This window comes from Capra hircus, chromosome 11 (genome assembly GCF_001704415.2).
Source record: "Capra hircus breed San Clemente chromosome 11, ASM170441v1, whole genome shotgun sequence".
Taxonomy (NCBI): Eukaryota; Metazoa; Chordata; class Mammalia; order Artiodactyla; family Bovidae; genus Capra; species Capra hircus.
The window spans coordinates 74,360,187-74,379,218 of record NC_030818.1 but is presented as its reverse complement, the minus strand read 5'-3'; the positions used below and the strand labels follow the sequence as shown (position 1 = coordinate 74,379,218).

The following is a 19,032-nucleotide window of genomic DNA, read 5'->3' as shown; positions in this document are numbered from 1 at the left end:
AGCAAAAAGTTTTGTCACCAAAATAACAAATTAGAGAGTATCAGAACTGAAAGAAACTCCAAGAAACAATTCAAAAATCAGTATTAGTCAGGCATAAAATCATTCAATTTAACAACAGCTAATTTAACAAATAATATTTCAAAGTATTTTTTAAAACTTTATTTATTTGTTTGTTTATTTTTGACTGCACTGGGTCTTTATTGCTGTGTGCTGGCTTTCTCTAGTTGCCATGAGCAGAGGCTGCTCTTTGTTGCAGAGCGCAGGTTTCTCTTTGAGGTGGCTTTTCTTGTTGGAGAACACAGGCTCTAGGGTGCACGGGCTTCATTAGTTGCAGCACGAGGGCTCAGTAGTTGCAGCTCATGGGCTCTAGTGCACAGGATTCACAGTTGTGGTGAACAGGCTTTGTTGCCCAGCGGCATGTGGGATCTTCCCGGCCCAGAGATCAAACCCACGTCCCCTGCACTGGCAGATTTTTAACCACTATACCATCAGGAAAGTCCCTTTGCAAACTATTAAAAAGAAACTTTTAAGATACTCCAAATGAAACCCTATATTTATGTAATATCTACTTCTACTTAATACCACATAGTAGGATATGGTTGGATGGCATCACTGACTCAATGGACATGAGTCTGAGCAGCCTTCGGGAGATGGTGAAGGACAGGGAGGTCTGGTGTGCTGCAGTCCACACAGAGTAGGACACAAGTGAGCGACTGAACAACAAGAGATGGTAACTCTTCTCAGAGTTTAGATGCAATTTAAATAAGACAGTGTTTTTATAGGTTCAGAGTAAAGCATGGTTGTGTATAAAGGGGTCAACATCCAGTCTGGACTGCAAGGTGGACCCAGGGTATACTATTGATTTGGAAACAATAAAGTTAAGATAGATGTAGAATTTTCATCCAGACACCTCTTTACTGAAAACTCTACTTCTGGGTTTTAAATCGAGGCCACATTTCTGTCAAAGAGGCCTTAGATTTTCCAGACAAAAGACAGATGCATCATTTTTATTGATATAATTATGAACACCAAAGTTTCTGATATTTATGATTGTGGAGAATAAGATTTCTCAGTGAGTCGGCGAATAGTCACTCGAAGAAGGCAGCTATTATGGCACTTTACAGCTGCAGTGTGTCCTTAGGGGACACTGCATCCTGTCGACTGCAGCTGGCTTTATCTGGGCCTATTCTTCCAGCTTGATGGAAGAATCAGGCAGATTTTTACCTTCTTAGTTTGAGCCTAATTTTTACTTTTTCATGGGCAATCCTAAGTGCTGAACACTAAACTAAGCGCTTTGCATATATTATTTCGTTCAGTCTTTGCAATAATCCTTTTCTAGCATCCTATTTTACAGATGAGGACACTGAGGCTTGGAGATGTTAAAGGAATTTGTTCAGGGTCACACTACTAGTCAGTGACATGGCTATTTCAAAACTGAGTCTGCCTAATTCTAAACCTAGCTTTCTTAATATCCATAAACCAAGCAAATGTAGAAGTAAAAGACTATACAGAAGAAAACTGACAAAATCCTTTTGTGGGGAATTCTTTTGTGGCAGGCTCATGCAAGGTAGACAAGTTTGGAACAGTTTTCCTGGAGGTCAGTTTATCAAATATATAATTAAAAAAATAAAAAGATTAAACATGTACATTTAGAGATAGCAATAAATCTTCTAAGAATTTAACCTAAGAAAATGATCTTCAAGCCCTGGATCAGAGCATGTATTAGAATTTTAGCATTATTTATGAAAACAAACACATAAACAAGAAAACAAATACAATGTAAACACTTCCCATCAAAGGATTGGTTAATTAAATTGCTAAAGAGACACACAAGGCAAGAGTATTCAGCCTCTTTAATGATTAAAATGTATTATATAATAAAAGACAGCAGAAGGACTTCCCTGGTTGTCTAGTGGTTAAGACTCCGCCTTCTAATGCAGGGGGCACAGTTTCGATTCCTGGTGGGGGAGCGAAGATCCCACATGCTGTGTGGTGCAGCCAATAAATAAATGAATTTATTTTAAAAAATACAGCAGATTATCTATGAGGATGTATAGTGTGTTATGTAAAATCAAATACCATACTGTATTTATATGTGCAAATACACTTAGTCCATATGTGAAAAGGTGTCCATTATGTTTTTTTTCTGGCAGAAAAGTGTTTGTTTTACCTCTTTATAGTTTTTTGTATTGTTTGGTTATTTTATGAATCAAAATAGAAAGAAAACTATTTGAAAAAAAGAGTGTTGATGTTAAATCAGTTCTTGCCTCAGCAACTGGAGTGATTTCATGTACAGTAGCCAGATGTTTTATACAACTAGGAATCTATTGTGCCTTGGAGAAAATTCAACAGGTATATTATAGACCCTGGTCATGTAACTACCATGTTTCTGTTCCATTGAAGGATTAATATTAAAATATGAGGTTAGTCCAGGACCTGACTAAAACCAGACCTGCTGCTGTTGCTGCTGCTAAGTTGCTTCAGTCGTGTCTGACTCTTAGGGACCCCATGGACTGCAGCCTACCAGGCTCCTCCGTCCATGGGATTTTCCAGGCAAGAGTACTGGATTGGGGTGCCATTGCCTTCTCCAAAACCAGACCTACCTGGGCTATAAAAGTTAAAATGTTGTCTTATATTTTCATTAAAAAAAAAAAAATCTCTTTAGGACTTCCCTGGTGGTCCAGTGGTTGAGAATCCATCTGCCAGTCTAGGGTACATGGGTTCAATCCCTGGTCCAGGAAAATTCCACATCCCAACTAAGCCCATGGGCCACAACTACTGAGCCTGCTTGCCTAGAACCTGTGCTCCGCAACAAGAAAGCTACTGTAGTAAGAAGCCCGTATACCACAACAAAGAGTAGCTCCCCACTTGTCACAACTACAGAAAGCCCGTTCAGCAGTGAAGACTCAGTGCAGTCAAAAATAAGTAAAAATTATAAAAAAGACATAAGAAAAAAAACCTCTTCAAAACACTTGAATTGCAGTCAGCCCTATTTGTTGATTGGCATTGTACTTGAGGAGTCAAAGAACGTTTTCTTAAATAGCTAAAGTAAATGGATTTCAAAGAAGCTGTGTGGGGTTCAGGAAGTAAATCTGACAAATCTTTTGCCTCTGTATTAATGGTTCCTGGGGGTAGGGTGTTGGTTGGAATTAAAGAAATAGGCCTGTTTAGGAAATGTAGATGGAGCCAGAGAGGTGTTGAAAATAAGAAGAGACCAACTGGGAAACATAAAAGTGGCTTATGAGCACATGAAAAGATGCTCAACATCACTAGTCATTGTTGCTGCTGCTGCTAAGTCGCTTCAGTCGTGTCCGACTCTGTGCGACCCCATAGACGGCCTCCCACCAGGCTCCCCCGTCCCTGGGATTCTCCAGGCAAGAACATTGGAGTGGGTTCCCATTTCCTTCTCCAATGCATGAAAGTGAAAAGCGAAAGTGAAGTCGCTCAGTCATGTCCGACTCTTCGCGACCCCATGGACTGTAGCCTACCAGGCTCCTCCATCCACGGGATTCTCCAGGCAAGAATACTGGAGTGGGTTGCCATTGCCTTCTCCGTCACTAGTCATTAGGGAAATACAAATCAAAACTACAATGAGATACCACCTTATACTCATTAGGATGGCTACTATTAAAAAAATGGAAAACAATTAGTGTTGTCGAGGATGTGGAGAAATTGGAAAACTTGTGCATTGTTGTGGGACTGTCACATGGTATAGTTGCTGTGGAAAACAGTATGGAGCTTTCTCAAAGAGTTAAACATAGAATTACTGTATGACCCAGATAGCCCATGTCTGGGTATATACCCAAAAGAACTGAAAGCAGGATCTCAAAATGATATCTGTATATCTATGCTCAGAGCAGCATTATTTACACTAGTTAAAAAGTAGAAGCAACCCAAGTGTCCATTGACTGATGAATGGATAAGCAAAATGTGATACGTACATATAATAGAATATTATTTAGCCTTAAAAAAGGAGGAAATTCTGCAATATACTACATGGATGAATTTTGAGGAAGGCTTCCCAGGTGGCGCTAGCGGTAAAGAACCCACCTGCCAATGCGGGTTCAATCCCTGGGTCAGGAAGATACACTGGGGGCAGAAATGGCAACCCACTCCAGTATTCTTGCCTGGAGAATCCCATGGACAGAGGAGCCTGGAGGGCTACAGTCCATATGTAGAGTCGAACATAACCGAAGCGACCTAGCGCATACTGAGTGAAATGAGCCAGTCCCCAAAGGAAAAATACTGCCTTATTCACTTATTTGAGGTACTTAGAGTAGTCAAAATCATAAAGACAAAATATTGACTTGGCCAAAAAGTTTCTTTAGGTTTTTCTGTAAGATGCTATGGAAAAACCTGAATGAACTTTTGGGCCAGCCCAATAGAATGGTGGTTGCTAGGGACAGGAGAAAGAGAGAATGAGTTAGTGTTTTATAAGTGAAGATATTCAGTTTTACAAGATGAAAAAAGTTATGGGGATGGTGCTGATAGCTGCCCAACAATGTGAATATATTTTACACACTGAACAACATATTTAATAATGGTTAAGGTAATAGATTTTATGTTATGTGATCTTCCACAATAAAAAAGAAAAAGTGGGTTATAACTGTTTTGGCAAGTGATTAAGAATGTAGAGGAAAGAGAAGAAAGTCAAAGGATCTTACTTATGAAGGAATGTCACCCTAGAAAAGTCCTATCTTTAGTGTCCATGGACGGCAAGACAAATAATATGTTGTTTCATTCATCATCCAACAAAATCTCAGCACTGCCTTTCCTGAGGATGTTTAAAAGTTAAGATACTGCAGAGTGGGTGGGATGGGGGGCAGGGGCTGGGAAAAGGAGATGCAGGTGTTTTTAACAATTAAAGCAGTGGAAACAAAACCAAGTCAATCTAAGTGAGAGGAGAGGTGGGGGAAAAAATTCAAACCTTAAAGATATCAACATTATATGGGTCTGTGGAAAAGCAGCAGCAAAGAAGAGTGCTAGTGAAGGACTAGCACTGTTTCTGAACTGCCTGTTCAGAAAACAGGCAAAGAGAGAGGAGAATAGTGTAGAAGATAGGGAGGGGAGGAGAATAGAATTCCCAAACGGAGGACTTTGCAGTATCAAGCAAGGCCCTATAATGGGGGTGGTGGTGGGGAGGGGCACTGAATCTGGATCTGGCAATGTGCAGTAAGAGTAGCCCCGCCAGGAGACAGGATTACCTACACAAGCGGTGCCTTTGTAGACTTCACACAGTTTGGATTGGACCAGACTGGGAGGTATGACCTACACAAGCAGATTAACCTGGCGAATAAGAGATACATAGCTCTGGGTATTTTCAGCGATTATTGCGGACTCTGCAGGTGGCGAGATGTTCTGCAAAACCAGGTGAGAGCAAGAACTAATGAAATGCACCTAGAGCTCCAGGAATAAGAATGAAATGAGCCTAAGATGAATGTGGGGTGTGGGCTAAATGTTCCTTTACGAGCAGGATCCGATCGAGGGCACGGCTGCGAAGATCGCAGGATGGAGTACCTGCCTCTGGAAGGAATGGCTCACTGACTCAGAGAGGTGTCGAGGAGGTTGGTGTTTTCAATGCAAAGTCAGATTTCAGTTAGGAGAAGGGGTGTGAAGGTCTTAAGGATTTCTAGAGGTTGCTTTTACTGAGAGAGAAACAGCAGAAAACGCTGGGAGACAGCAACAGCAGGACTGGATTGAGGGAGGTGCCGACAGCTACCTGGAAGCAGGAGTGCAGGAAAGGATAGCTGCTTTACAAAGCACCTCCGCAGCCAGCGACTCATTCATTCTAGGGACAACCCGAGGAAAGAAACAGGTATTACATCCCAGCCTCTGGAAGTGAGGGGTGCTTTCACGTGATAAGGCGATCACTGCTCATAAAGCCTGTTCAGCCCCTGTTTGATTTCTCCAGTGACAAGGAATACTCTACTTTGGGAAGTAGCACTTCTATTATAAAATTTTTAAAAAGCGAATCGAAAAGAAAAAAAGTGTAGACCCCCTTTGCGGGGAAAGCTCTGTCAATGACAGACATTTTGGGTAATTCATGGAACTGCACAGCCAGACGCTCCAGTCACATTTTTTTTTCCATCTGTAAAACGAAGGGAGCAGATGATCTTTCTTTTCCCTTATCTAATAGCCTGTGAAATCATCCAGGCAACCAACTCCCAATTTTTCAGAATATAAAACGAGGCCCTCGGAGGTGGCTCGCTCGAGGTAATACAAGAAATCAGCGGAGGGACAGGCCAGACCCGACTCCTCCCGGGTCTATCCCGCGCCCCTCGCCACTCCGCACCTTCCCGGACGGGATTGGGCCAGCCGGAGGCTGCAGGCCGGGCGGCCTAGCTGAAAGCACCCTGGGGTTCGAGGCGGCTTCCCGGCAGCAGTCAAAGGAACGCCCCGAGGGGAGGGGGAAGAGTTAGGGCCTCCTTTCCCACACTTCGTTAGGACGCGGGCCGGGGCGGGACCGCGGCAGCTCTCCCTCGGGCCTGCGGCCGGCAGGGGGCGCGGGGCGGCTCCTCGGTCCGCCGCCCCGCGGCGCGGGAACTGGCTGCCCCGGGCGCGCCGTCGGAGCTCGCGGGCACCGGGTCGCGGAGACTCCGCCAGGTTGAGGGTTCAGGGGCAGCGCGCCGGGCGGGGCGGGGCGGCGGGCGGCGGGCGGCGGGGCGGGGCGGGGCGGCCGGGAGCCGGCGGGGCGGGGCGGGGCGGGGCGGGGCGCGAAGGGGGCGGGGCCGCGAGCAGGGGGCGGCGGCGGCGGCGGCGGCAGCCGAGGAGGAGGAGGAGGAGGAGGAGGAGGAGGAGGAGGAGAACATGGCGGCCGCGGAGAGCGGCTGAAATGCCTGTTCTTCAGGCCAGGAGAGCGGGAGTCTGACGCGATTCTCGAAGCCCTCTCCTTAGACGGCCGGACTGCGGCCTCCAGCGCCTCGGCCGCCCTGTTCCCTGTTGCTCCGTCCAGCGGAGCCTGCGTCGGGTCCGTTCTGCATCCCCCCTGAGGGGGGGCCCCCTGGCTCCGGAGGAGGGGGCCGGAGAGCCGCGGCGGCGGCGGCGGCGGGCTCCCGGCCCGAGCAGCGGCGGAGGCCGCGGCGGCGCCGCCACGGTCGCGGGCGAGCGCGGCGCCCGTCAGCGCGGCCCAGAGGCGGCGGCGGCAGGTGAGTGGCGGGCGGCGGGCGCCGAGCCTCCCGGTGGGTGCAGCTGTCACGAGCCGCGCGGCCGCTGAGGCCCTAGGGGGCGGGAGCAGCTGGCGCCCCCTCCGCCCCCCGCTCTCCTTTCTCTCCGCTCGTCCCCCCTCCCACTTTCCCCGAGTTCTCCCTCGGCCTCGCGCGGCTGGAGGGGGCGGAGGTCGCAGCTGTCACGGGCACCAGCTGGGGGCTGCGTCGCGGAGGGAAACTGCTGCAGCAGCGACTTTGGCTTGCCCGGGTTTCCCAGTTGCCCTAGTTAGCGCGGACCGGGCGAGCATCCGCGGAGGGTGCGCGAGGCTCGCGGCTGCCGGCCCGGCGTGGGGAGCGGCGCCCCGAGCCCGCGGGCGCTCCCCGCCGCCGCCGCCGAGAGGGGGAGCCGGAAGTCGGCGCGGGCGCCCCTCGGCCCGGGCGAGCGCGGTGACCTTGGCAAGCCGGGTAACCTCTCGGAGTCTTCGCTTGCCGGGACTGCGAAATGGGGATGACCGTGGCGAGCCTTCCCGTAAGCCTCAGCCTTCGACGGCGCTTCTGTTTTACCCCCCGCGCACTTGCTTTTCCCGTCTCCAGACAGAGGGATTTCGAAGGCAGAAATGGGATGGATAAGTGAGATTTTTTTTCCTGTTGTGTCTAGGGTTTGGTCCCCATCGTCAGATTCCGCTGAAAGGACGTAGGAAGTGGGGAGTAGGGGGGCAAACACGTCGGCTGGACGACTGAGGGGTGGGATGGGTTAATGGTCAGCTCGACTGAACTCGAGCCTTTCTCTAGTCGCTTGGAAGAGTAATGGGAGAAACCGGACACCAGGATTCCCGCTCTTACTACCCAGCTATGTTGTTTTTTGTTTGTTTGTTTGTTTTTGAAGCAGTCACTCCCATGGGCTGTAGACACTGCCTCAGTTGACGGTGTTAGAGGGAGACGGAGGGTTTGACAATAAAGCCTGTGTGTGTGGCAAGGACAGTCCGTGCTGCTGTGGCTGCAGAGTTTGGTGGGGAGGAAAACTTTAAGCTGGAGGATCTTTTAGCTTTTCAGACTTGACTTTCTTCGTTCACTGTAGGCGTTGAAGAGGCAGGTGTCCTTGTGGAGAAGGTGACTTTTTTATTTTGTTTTGTGATGGTGAATTTTTAATGTCGAGTATGATGGTGGTGAATGAAGGGTTCTTGAGCGAATTGCAGTCCCGGCACCCTCTGTTGATGCCAAGAGTAATCTCTGTGGCGATGATTTGTGAGGGCTGAGGCTTACACTTCAGTGATTAAGAAATCTTCAAGTGTCTGTGTAAAACATTGCTGCGGTGCAGCCTAGATTATACTCTACAGCTGAAGGGATGGATTTCAGGGGTTAAATTTGAGGTTTGTCTTCAATTCTGGAATTGGTTGAAGGTTAGTCTCAAAAAAAAAAAAAAAAAGTTGGCCAAAGGGGCCTCTCAGCTTGTTTCACAGAAGCTGTGATGTAGTAGGAAGGGGGTCAGATTTCTTCATGTTGAGAATAATGTGAAAAGAAAGTATTTGCTTGGGTCTTTCGGCTCCTGAACTAGAAATAGTTTTGGGTTAAAGGTAGCAGTGGGATTTGATTTAGCCTAATAAATGGGCATTCCTTGAACTATTTGTTGTAAACTACATGCAACTGCAAATGTTTCTTTTATATCTCCTGTACTTTGTGGGTCTAATTTGGTTTTGTGAACTAGGTTTGGAAGTGGTTTCCCTCTATTTCTTATTCAGAATTTGTGCTTTGGAAACAATGGATCAAAAAGGGGGCCTGAATAGGGAATATATGTTTTGGAGAGAAAAAGCAGGGGTGCTGCTTATAAGAACAGGCATTCCGTTTGATTTTTGTAGACGTTTTGCACTGATGATTTATTTCATTTAGTTAACTCACGATGAAGTTTGGTTTTTAAGGTGCAAAATTTGAATTTTACATAGTTTATAGTTAATCTTTTCTTCATTTCTTTCTGAGAAAATCTGTAGGATTGTATCTTTTAAATTGCTTTTTGTGTGGTTTAAGCCAAGGGAGTATTTTAGATCTGCATTTTTGGGTAAGTGGTTTTATTGAAAAAGAAGTGCTTGATGGGACTAATGGTGATTGTTCCATTTAAACTGGGATTATATAGACAATGCATTTTCCTCCCTCTTTCTGCCAACATTTGTTTTTCTTTCTCCTTCAATTCCAGGGTTTCATTTCTAGAAATCTGGGCTGGAAACAGAAGCAGCAGTTTGTATAATCCCAAGAACTTGCTTATGCCAGGAAGCTTTAAGGGTAGCATGAAGTGGGTGTGGTACAAAGATACTGCCAATATTTAAGACAGTGTAACTGTTGAGGGAGTCTGGGGTCAAACTTTAATTTTTGTTGAATTTCCTGTTGTCTTTGTATGTGTTAATCTTTTGGTGGGCAGAGGATTGGGTTGCTCTGGTGCTGACTGGTACATATTGTGAAAGCACTCACAGATTTTCATGCTTCTACTCTATAGGAAAGAGTGGTAAACACGCTTAAATAGTTTAAAGATGTTCCCAGGATGGAATGTTCTCTTCATGTACTCTTGATCCTGCTAATCCACTGATCAGTCTTTATCAGGACTAAATGTTGAGTAAGTGATGAGGGCGGCATAGAGGTGCTGAAAGCTGGAGAGGGGAAGAAAGGGATATTGGACATTCTTTGAAAATCTTTTCTCTTTTGGACTGTATATCACAGTATGATTTATAATTCTTTTTAAAGAACGTCTCTGTTGTCATCAATTTCACATACCTTCTTTTAGATATTACCTTCATTCCTCACTTTAGCTTGTCTTTATTGCCCTATCCCCCAGGGACTCCACATTGTTTGAATATGTTACATATCTTTTGGGGTTGGTTGGTCTTAAACCATATGGCCTAAAATAGCTTTCATTTTAGGGCAAGTATGGGAGGTCAACATAGGCACACACCACTGAATAGAATCTTCTAAGTCATCGGGTAGAGGAAATCCCAAGATGCTCGTTATTCCTTTGATTTTCACTTTCTACCTGTGATAATCAGGATTTCTCAGGGGGCCATCAGCTACTTTTCTTGCAGAGGTCTGGAGACATGTGGTGGGCTCCTTTTTACATTACCTCCAAATATTGGTGCAAAAGAGTGTGGGACTGGGTTAAGTACATGTGTTTCAGGAGTTCAGTAGCAGAGCACTGTATTTAGTTTGGGCTGCAGAACCATACAGATTTCTCCCCACCTCATATAGCTTTCCTAAAAGTGGGACAGACTAGACTTTAGGAAAGGACTTCTTTAGTGCTTTTCTCCCAGGTTAACCAGTAGCTTAGCTCTTGGTTATTAGTCACTAAGGATGGACTGTGTGGTCTCTGACCTTTTTTCTTAACATCAGAGATGAGGTCTAGTCAATTCAAACCTTCCTTTCTCTCTTTTTTGTTTTAGTCAGATTTTGTGCCTCTCACCATATGGAGTCAAAGGTCATAAAGTAGCCTAATAGCAACTGTGTGCCTTTATTGGTTGCTTAGTTTAAGGAAGAGGTGCAGATTTTTTCCTTTAATTTTAGATGATGTTTTGTGGGTGCACCATATTTGGATTAATGTACCAATGATTATTTTATATTTCTGCAAGATACTTGGTTGAAAAAGAAGAATTATTATAAAACACTGATTCCAACATTTAAGTCCAATTCTTGAAATGCAAATAGAGTGGGTTGTTGTATGTCTGTGTGTCCTCCTCCATTTCCCCATCTGCAACACGGTACTGCTGAGGCTCCTTGAAATGACAGACTTTTAGAAAAGCTTAATATAGTTGTCATACTTAGAAGGTGAAGCTGCAATCACTGGAGGAGTTGTAGAAGACTTCAGATTAATCAGTCTGTCACCCTCATCTTAGATATAGTTGATCTAATCTCTCCCCAGTCTTTCCAGGAGGCTCTGAATGGTAAAGAATTCGCCTGGTTCAATCCCTGGGTTGGGAAGATCCCCTGGAGAAGGAAATGGCAACCCCCTCCAGTATTCCTGCCTTGGGAAATCCCATGGACAGAGAGGCCTGGAGGACTGCAGTCCATGGGGTCGCAAAGAGTCAGACTGGACTCAGTGACTAAACAGCAGTCTCTCCCCATGTATATGTATCAGTGTGGAGGGTGGGGAAGTTGGGCTTTATTAGTAAGTACTGGACATGAGCATCAGGAAAGCATAGGCCAGATCGATAACACTAGGTGCCAGTACAGAGGTGAAATACACCTATTAACAGGTCCAGAATTCTGATGACACTGAATTATCCAATGTTTCCAGAATGGTGCTTCATTTTTGCCTTGTAATTTTGCCTGGCTTGTAACTTTGAGGCAATTTTTAAGCTTCTTTTGAGAATGGATGTTTGGCTTCAGACAGGGGGTGATGTCCTGGCCCTTCTACTTAGTGGATGTAGCCTTGTGCTAGTTATTTAACTGCTGTAAACCTCAGATTTTCATGCTTAAAATCGGAATAATGTACTTAAGCTCATATTGTTGCGGTCTTTAAATTAATTTATATTAAATAAGAAGATAATATAGCAAGACTATTCTACATTCCATATCCTAAACACACCACTATCTAATCCATTATCAGATTATTTGATTCTTTTTTTTACAATTTCTTGGATTTCTCTGTTTATTTCTGCCTCTACAGTCTGGTCCTGTCATTTTGCATATACAGTAGTTAGCGTCACATGAACTCTGTGAGCCTTTATCGTTAAAGGAATTTCTTCATCGTTAAATGAGCACGTTGGTTTGAGTTCACGTTTTTTCTTGTGCTGAAATTCTGTGATTTGTAGATTTATAACTGTTTGCCTGCATGCATTTGTCTGACTAATTCATCCTACATATAAATGATGAAAAAATTCTTTGCTGAAATATTTTTTTATATTATTGTTTTTAATGGACACTCTGTGGACAAATTTATCAAATGTAAATCACTTAAACTGTTCTAATACTTCTCATTCCAGTACATTTATTGCAGATGGTGTATGTAGAAATGCTGTAAAGCGCTATACAAGAAAGTATTATAATCACTTGTAGATATCTTGCTTCTTTGATTTTACATGTTTCGTTTCTTTATTTAAAGTGTTTCCTTTATCTTTATCTTTTGATCTTCAAAAACAGTCAAAGCCGGTACGTTCTCTCGAAAGCTTGATTTTTATCGCACTCCTTTAGCATCAATTACTCAGTTTGTTCTATAAATAAATTTCTTTCTTCCTTTCCTCCTTTATTTATTTATTTATTTGAAAGAGTTTCTCTTATTAGTGTTTGTTGAATGGGTTTTCCTAATTAGATTAGAAAATCCTTGGGATAGCATGAACCACAAGATTTAGAGCAAAGAGGCCTTAATGGTAATTTGGAAAACTTTGTTAATAATGTTATAGATGAGAAAACTAAGGCCAGACAAATATGTTAATTTTCATGGGTAGGTAACATAATGTCTTTACTTGGGCAGGAACCGAGGTATTCAGCTCCCAGTCTTCTTAATGAGAGTTACTCTTTGTGTTTGAAAGTTATTACAAACAGATTTAAAGTTTTAAGAATTTTAGTAAGATTTTGAGTAATGTGTAAGGTAGGAGGAAAGGAGTATTTTTGTTTTTTGGCCAAAAGTTAGCTGTCAGATATTATAATAAGGTATTAAACAGAAATTAATAAAGGCTGCTCTCTCAAAAAGCACGGAAGTGCCTGGAGAGAAATATATGCTTTTCTTGTATGGCCCTCACCCTTTAAAGCCAGTAAATATTTATTAAGGACTGTCTCTGAGACACATTGAGACACACTGTACCCAGGTATCATGCTTGCTCTACATGTTACATTTTAGAAGGAAGGTTAAGTGGCTGTTATTCGATTGCACAGCTTGTTGGTATTAGGGATGACATTTGAGTCCAGGTCTTTAGACCTGGAATCTCCAACATACCTCTAAATTGGCTTCTCTCCAAGCATGTTAGCCACATTTGGCCACATTGTACCCCTCTGTTCTTGTCTGGACTCCTTTCTGTTGTCTTCATGTGCAGTAGAGACAGCTGTAGTCTCCATTGCTTTCTGATGACCCAGGAGCCATGAAGCGGTTACTTAATGAAAGTATCACTTTAAGATTTTCATGCTGTTTCTGATCTCACCTTTGTACTTAGTAATGTTGATTCTTTGGTGCTTCTGGTCTAGCTTATCTTTGAATGGTTGGTTTGGAGTCTTAGCAATACAATTCTGCCTCTCAAGTTTTGTTAGTATTTGAATAGCTAGAGCTTAGGGTATTTTTTTCATTTGGAGTAAATTGCTTGGTCATTCTCTCTGTTTCCACTTGTATTTTGAATGGTTGGTCTTAATCTGATAGCTTTAATATATTGCATTGTTAGTTTGCCTATATGGTTAAAATATTTACATACTTTTATTATCAAGCACAGATTCAATTGTTTAACAGAAGATATTCTGTTGTGAGTGTGTTTGTATATATACGGGTAATCACACCATGTTTGACCAAATAGTTGAAGGATGAAGTGTCCTTGCCTTTGAAAATACCTGTATGTGTAATACTGGCTTTACTGTGCTGAGTTTGTTTGGAGGAAACTAGGGAAAAGATACTCGTTCTGCAGTCTTAAGTCCTGCCTCCCTCTCCATTCCAGATGGTACAGGAAATCTGTTTTAGAATTTCTAAGGGTGTACTCAATCATTCATTCAAGACATAGTTATAAGAGTGCTTACTTTGTTCAAGGTGCTGTGTTGTGAAAACAGAAAAGTTAAATGATAAGATATAGATCCTGTTTTTACAGAGATTATGACCTAAGAGAGGTGATAAGATGACACACAAATACCTGTAGTACTAATTAAATGTGAAGAGTGTGATGAGAGAGGTACTGAAATAGTATACTTTGAGGAATCTGGAGAGCAAGCAATTATTTTCATTTAAAAGAGATCAGAGCAAGTTTCGTGGAGGGCTTGTTGTTGGACGGGAACATTGAAGGCAGGGGATGATTTCTCTGTGAGTGAGTGAGTGAGGAGGAGGAGGGCAGTATATTCAGGAAGATTAAATAGCAAAGATGAAAGGACAGAAAAGCTTGGGGTTATTTTGGGAGTAATGAAGGGGAAAAGTGTAAGCAGGAAGGTGGCACCAGCTGAAGTGGGAGAAGGAACCAGATGTTCTGGGTGCAGTTGTAAGACATTAAAGGATTTTAATGGAGGGAGGTGGTGAGGAACAGTGAAGTTTGTAGATCTGGAAGAAAATGAAAAGTGCCAGTTTTCCAAATCTACGTGGATCTTTTTTTGGCAGGTTTTACACCCCAAATTTTATATTTTCATAGTTTTTGAAATGATTCCATATGTAAGGCTTACCACACTTGGGAACTTACTCATTTTTATGTATATTTGAGAACAGACTTTTTTTTCCCCTTTTCTTGGTAGAAGTTAGTACAAAATCTTTTTCACTGGCTTGTGCCTTTTTTTTTTTTTCCCCAGTAGCTCTTTCTTTAAACAGTGTGTTATCATTTGGCATTCTTAAGATGATGCAGCAGACTTGTTTTTCAAGTGTAAAAATGTCATCTCCTTATGCAAATATATGTCACTGTATAAGTTAGATTGGTCATGCAAGTTGAAAGCCCCTGGCTCTGAATATAGCTCATGATTTATTGTACTGATTTATTTATGCCCTGCCATGTTCCAGAAAGGATTTAAGGCAGGATATGTCATGAAAAGTCTTGGACCTTGTTCGAGCCCTGTCTATTATTTGACTGAATCGCTAGCCAACATGACACTGAGGGAACAGTGTTGAAGACAACTGGTGTCACAGAATGTGCTGCAGTTGTGTCTTTTGCCAACTGGTAGTGATTCAGAGATGGATACAATATAATTAGACTACCTTTAAGGATAAGTCCTTTGAACTTTAAGAGCATGTAAGGAAAATTGGTTGGAAGGGACTCCTGGAGGGCTTTGACCCTTGGGAGCCCAGGCACGTTTAGAGCAGTGGTCTCTACAGTAGGATTTATATAAAATTATCTGGGAAATGGGAGAAATACTAGAGGTCTGTTTGAAAGATTCTTTATTTTTAGTCAGCTGTGATGTTTTTTAGTTCATAGGAGCCTGGGTAATTAGATTTTTAGATTTATTATTTTAAATAGTAGACTCTTAACATGTATTGTTGCAATAGGAAGTCACCATGCAGATCTTTTATAAAATATTTCATCCAGTTTACCTGGTCATCTTGAGACAAAGGATTTAAGCATTGTCTAATCTGAGGATGACTTACTAATTTTTCTTTCACAAAAACACAAATTTCAGATACAAATGTCTGAAATTTGCTGACATTTTCCTCTCACAGGTGTCTGTGAATTGTATACTACCTAGCTTATATTTATGAAAATTAATACACTTAATCTGTCACTTTGGGATGATTGGTAAATTCATAACAGTGACCCGAAAAGTAACTACCTTTCAAGATGAAATCCACTGTTATGAAGAGAAGTTATTTGGAATGGATATTTGGATATTTCCAATTCTAAACATCCAAAATTGATATTTGGAATTATTTCCATCATTATTGGATTTAATTGCTGAAGATGATATGATCTTAAAACTTTAAGAATATTTTTTATATGTACACTTGAACTTGAAAACAGAATTTTCTGACCTATATAAAAATCTAGTAAAAACTGAGAATATATTAATTAAAAAGGCATTACTATCTGATTAGTTAGTAAGAGCAACTGATTGTCATCAGGAAATTTGGAAATGCACTATCTGAATTTTAGCAAAGGCTTTTTGCATAAATGGTGAACTGAATTTAGAACCAGACTTATAAGTTGCTATATTACAAAATGTGAAAGCAAAACTAAAAAGTAACTTAGTGTTCATTACGTTTTTCCTCGTATGGGCCCCTCTCTTATTGGACTTCCCTTGTGGTTCAACTGGTAAAGAATCTACCTGCAATGTGGGAGACCTGATTTCGATCCCTGGGTTGGGAAGATCCCCTGGAGATGGGGAAGGGAAAATTCTCCAGTATTCTGGCCTGGAGAATTCCATGAACTGTGTAGTCCATGGAGTCATAAATAGTGGGACACAACTGAGTGACTTTGACTTTTCACATGTTATTCTTAACAAAAATGGTGGTAGTATTAATAGTATTTATTAGGGATAGCACAAGCTGTGTCATCAAGAGGTAAATTAAATGTTTAAAAATGGTAAATTTTATTATAATAAGCATCATTCTTTTATGTTTCCATTTTTATGTATGCTTTATAAGGCACATAATTTATTGGTCTAGTGAGCAATGTATATAAATTATAAATAAATATACCTATATGGCTTCTCATTTAAAACCTTTTTAACTGTGGAGTATATGGTAAAAATACTTACCACAGTTATATAGGAGGGGTTCTTTTTTTTTTTCTTTGTAGTATAAGTATTTTTTACTCTGGTCTTGTAAATCAGTAAAGGAGGATAACATTCTTCCTAGGACTTAAGAGAAGCTCCAACTCCACCATCAGCACCCAAAGTTGAAATTCTACTTAAACTATTTCTTGAAAAATTACACATGAACAGTGAAACATTATTATCATGTGCTCTACTAGTACTGCACATAAATATATTCTAAATAATCCCATTGCTAAGTATTTTGTGCATTCGACGATCTACCTAATCAAAATGTATTGATACATGTGCTTTATCATACATAACATGTACTGTGTATTAAAGTGAAAGTGAAAATCGCTCAGTCATGTCCAACTCTTTGCGACCCCATAGACTTTACAGTCCGTGGAATTCTCCAGGCCAGAATACCGGAGTGGGTAGCCTTTCCATTCTCCAGGGGATCTTCCCAACCCAGCGATCGAACCCAGGTCTCCCGCATTGCTGAGTCACAAGGGAAGCCCTAATCATACATTATCTGCTCCATGCTTATAAGCACATCCATTAAACTAAAAGTGTTGCATAACATGTAAAATGACTTACCATACATACCATTTTTTAAAAGTGTTTAAGTTACATTTATTACATTTTTGTATATCTTTGGGGTCCTTATTATTGCTTTAATTTATTTTGGCATACATAGTATTTTTTATCACATAGATACCTATTGTACAACATATGTAATTAATATTACACAGGACACACTAATAATTATACATGCCCTATTAAGTCAGATCATTTTTAGTCAATATGCTTATTATAATAGATAATCAATTCTTAATCACCAATTTTAGGAAGAGTTCTTAAGAACCCTTGGAATTCATGGACTAAGAGTCTCTAGTACGCTTTGGGTGAGTGGTGTCTGTGAACATTCTGAATGTATATGCAAAATTCTATGAGTCTTTCTCTGGAGAGAAATTCATCAGATCCCAAAAGGGTCCGTGACCTCCCCAAAGGTTAAGAACCTCTTTTGTTAAGGATTGGGACCTCAATAACTCCATTCATCCAGTCTTAGTCTTTTGCCAAGTTTAATGGATATATCTGATGTCATTACTTAGGCCCGCAGTATGACTGGATTTGCAGTCTGTTTTTCCATTTTGCAATAGATGTGATTGCAGTGCCTTTGGCCTTTACAGTTGTTTGAGCTCCTATATGTTTATTGTACAACTACCTGGCCTTTATAACTTAGCGGATTTTGGATATCATTTTCCACTTTTTTCCCTAAAATCCCAGTGAAAAAGAGTGGATCTCTTGTATGAGTGTGGAGATGGCAATGCATGAATGTATAGAAGAGCCCAGTATCAATTCATGTATAGGGACACCCTGCTGGGTAGGCTGGAATTTGCAGTTGCTGTGGTTTTAATCTCTTTGTAGCATCTGAATCTCAGCTCTTCAGAGTCCTTAAGGTCTGATTTGACATATGCTAAAAACACTTTCCAAGTCCTATCAGCTCTTTACATCTGTTCCTTTTTTCCTCACTGTTGTCATTCTAATCTAGGCCTGATATTTGTGAAAGTACCCCAGAATGGTCTTACTGTCCCTGTGAGTTGCTTCTTCAGTCTGTCCTAAATTTTGTTTTGGAACAGTCATCTTAATTTTTATTTTCATTACATTACTTTGTTTAAACCCTTCAATGGCTCCTCATTACTGTCAAGATAAAGTTCCTTAGTCTGGCATTTAAAGCTTTCTAGTGTCTGGCACCAACTTGCTTTTCTGGTCTCATTTCCCACTGCTGCTGCTGCTGCTGCTCTCCCCTAATGAACTGCTCAAAGTAAAATCGTCAGCACTGTCCCTTATACATCCCTTGGGCTTCTCTGTTTGCCACCCTTTATTTTTCCTTTCCCTGGAATGTTCTCCCTTATCCTATGAAATTCTGCATATTCTTTAAAGCTCAGCTCAGTTTCCAACTTGCTTGTTAAGTGTTCAGACTGCAAAATTTGAAAATAATCCCTTCTTTCAATGAACTCTTTTAATATTTATTTTCTTTATTATTAACTTGACACTTTATACTGCATTTATACTTTGGAGTTTTTGTTTTCATGCGTCATGTCTCCCAAATTAGGGTATGAGAATGGCAAAGGGGATCATGTTTTATATTCCGTTCTCTGCAATGTCTTGTACTTGTAGATATTAAAATATTTGACAAATTATATTGATTAAATCATGATAGTACTTATAAAGCACTTATTAATGTACTTAGAGAAATAGGCCTTTTTTGTATGTGTGCCCTTGTAGCTCAGTCAGTAAAGAATCTGCCTGCAGTACAGGAGACCTGGGTTTGATCCCTGCATTGGGAAGATCCCCTGGAGAAGGAAATGGCAACCCACTCCAGTATCCTTGCCTGGAAAATCTCATGGACAGAGGAGCCTCGTGGGCTGCAGTCCATGGGGTCGCAAAGAGTCGGGCATGACTGAGTGACTAACACACTGGAATACTCATACAACATATCTAGGAATCCTCTTTACTGGTTTCAGAGTATTTGGGAAATTGAATTGGAAATCAG

The 19,032-nt window shown here is 41.8% G+C and overlaps 1 protein-coding gene across 6 annotated transcripts in view; it reads left to right on the top strand.

The window, feature by feature from the left end:
* NCOA1 (nuclear receptor coactivator 1) overlaps positions 7,094–19,032 on the top strand; it is a 218,146-nt gene continuing 206,207 nt past the window's right edge. For 5 of the 6 annotated variants that reach the window (XM_018055562.1, XM_018055561.1, XM_018055564.1 and 2 more), the window contains exon 1: positions 7,094–7,145. The gene's annotated coding sequence lies outside the window, so the exon portion shown is untranslated. Of the gene's footprint in view, positions 7,146–7,603; positions 7,675–19,032 lie in introns of those variants that run through there. The other variant, XM_013967828.2, reaches the window with a different exon arrangement.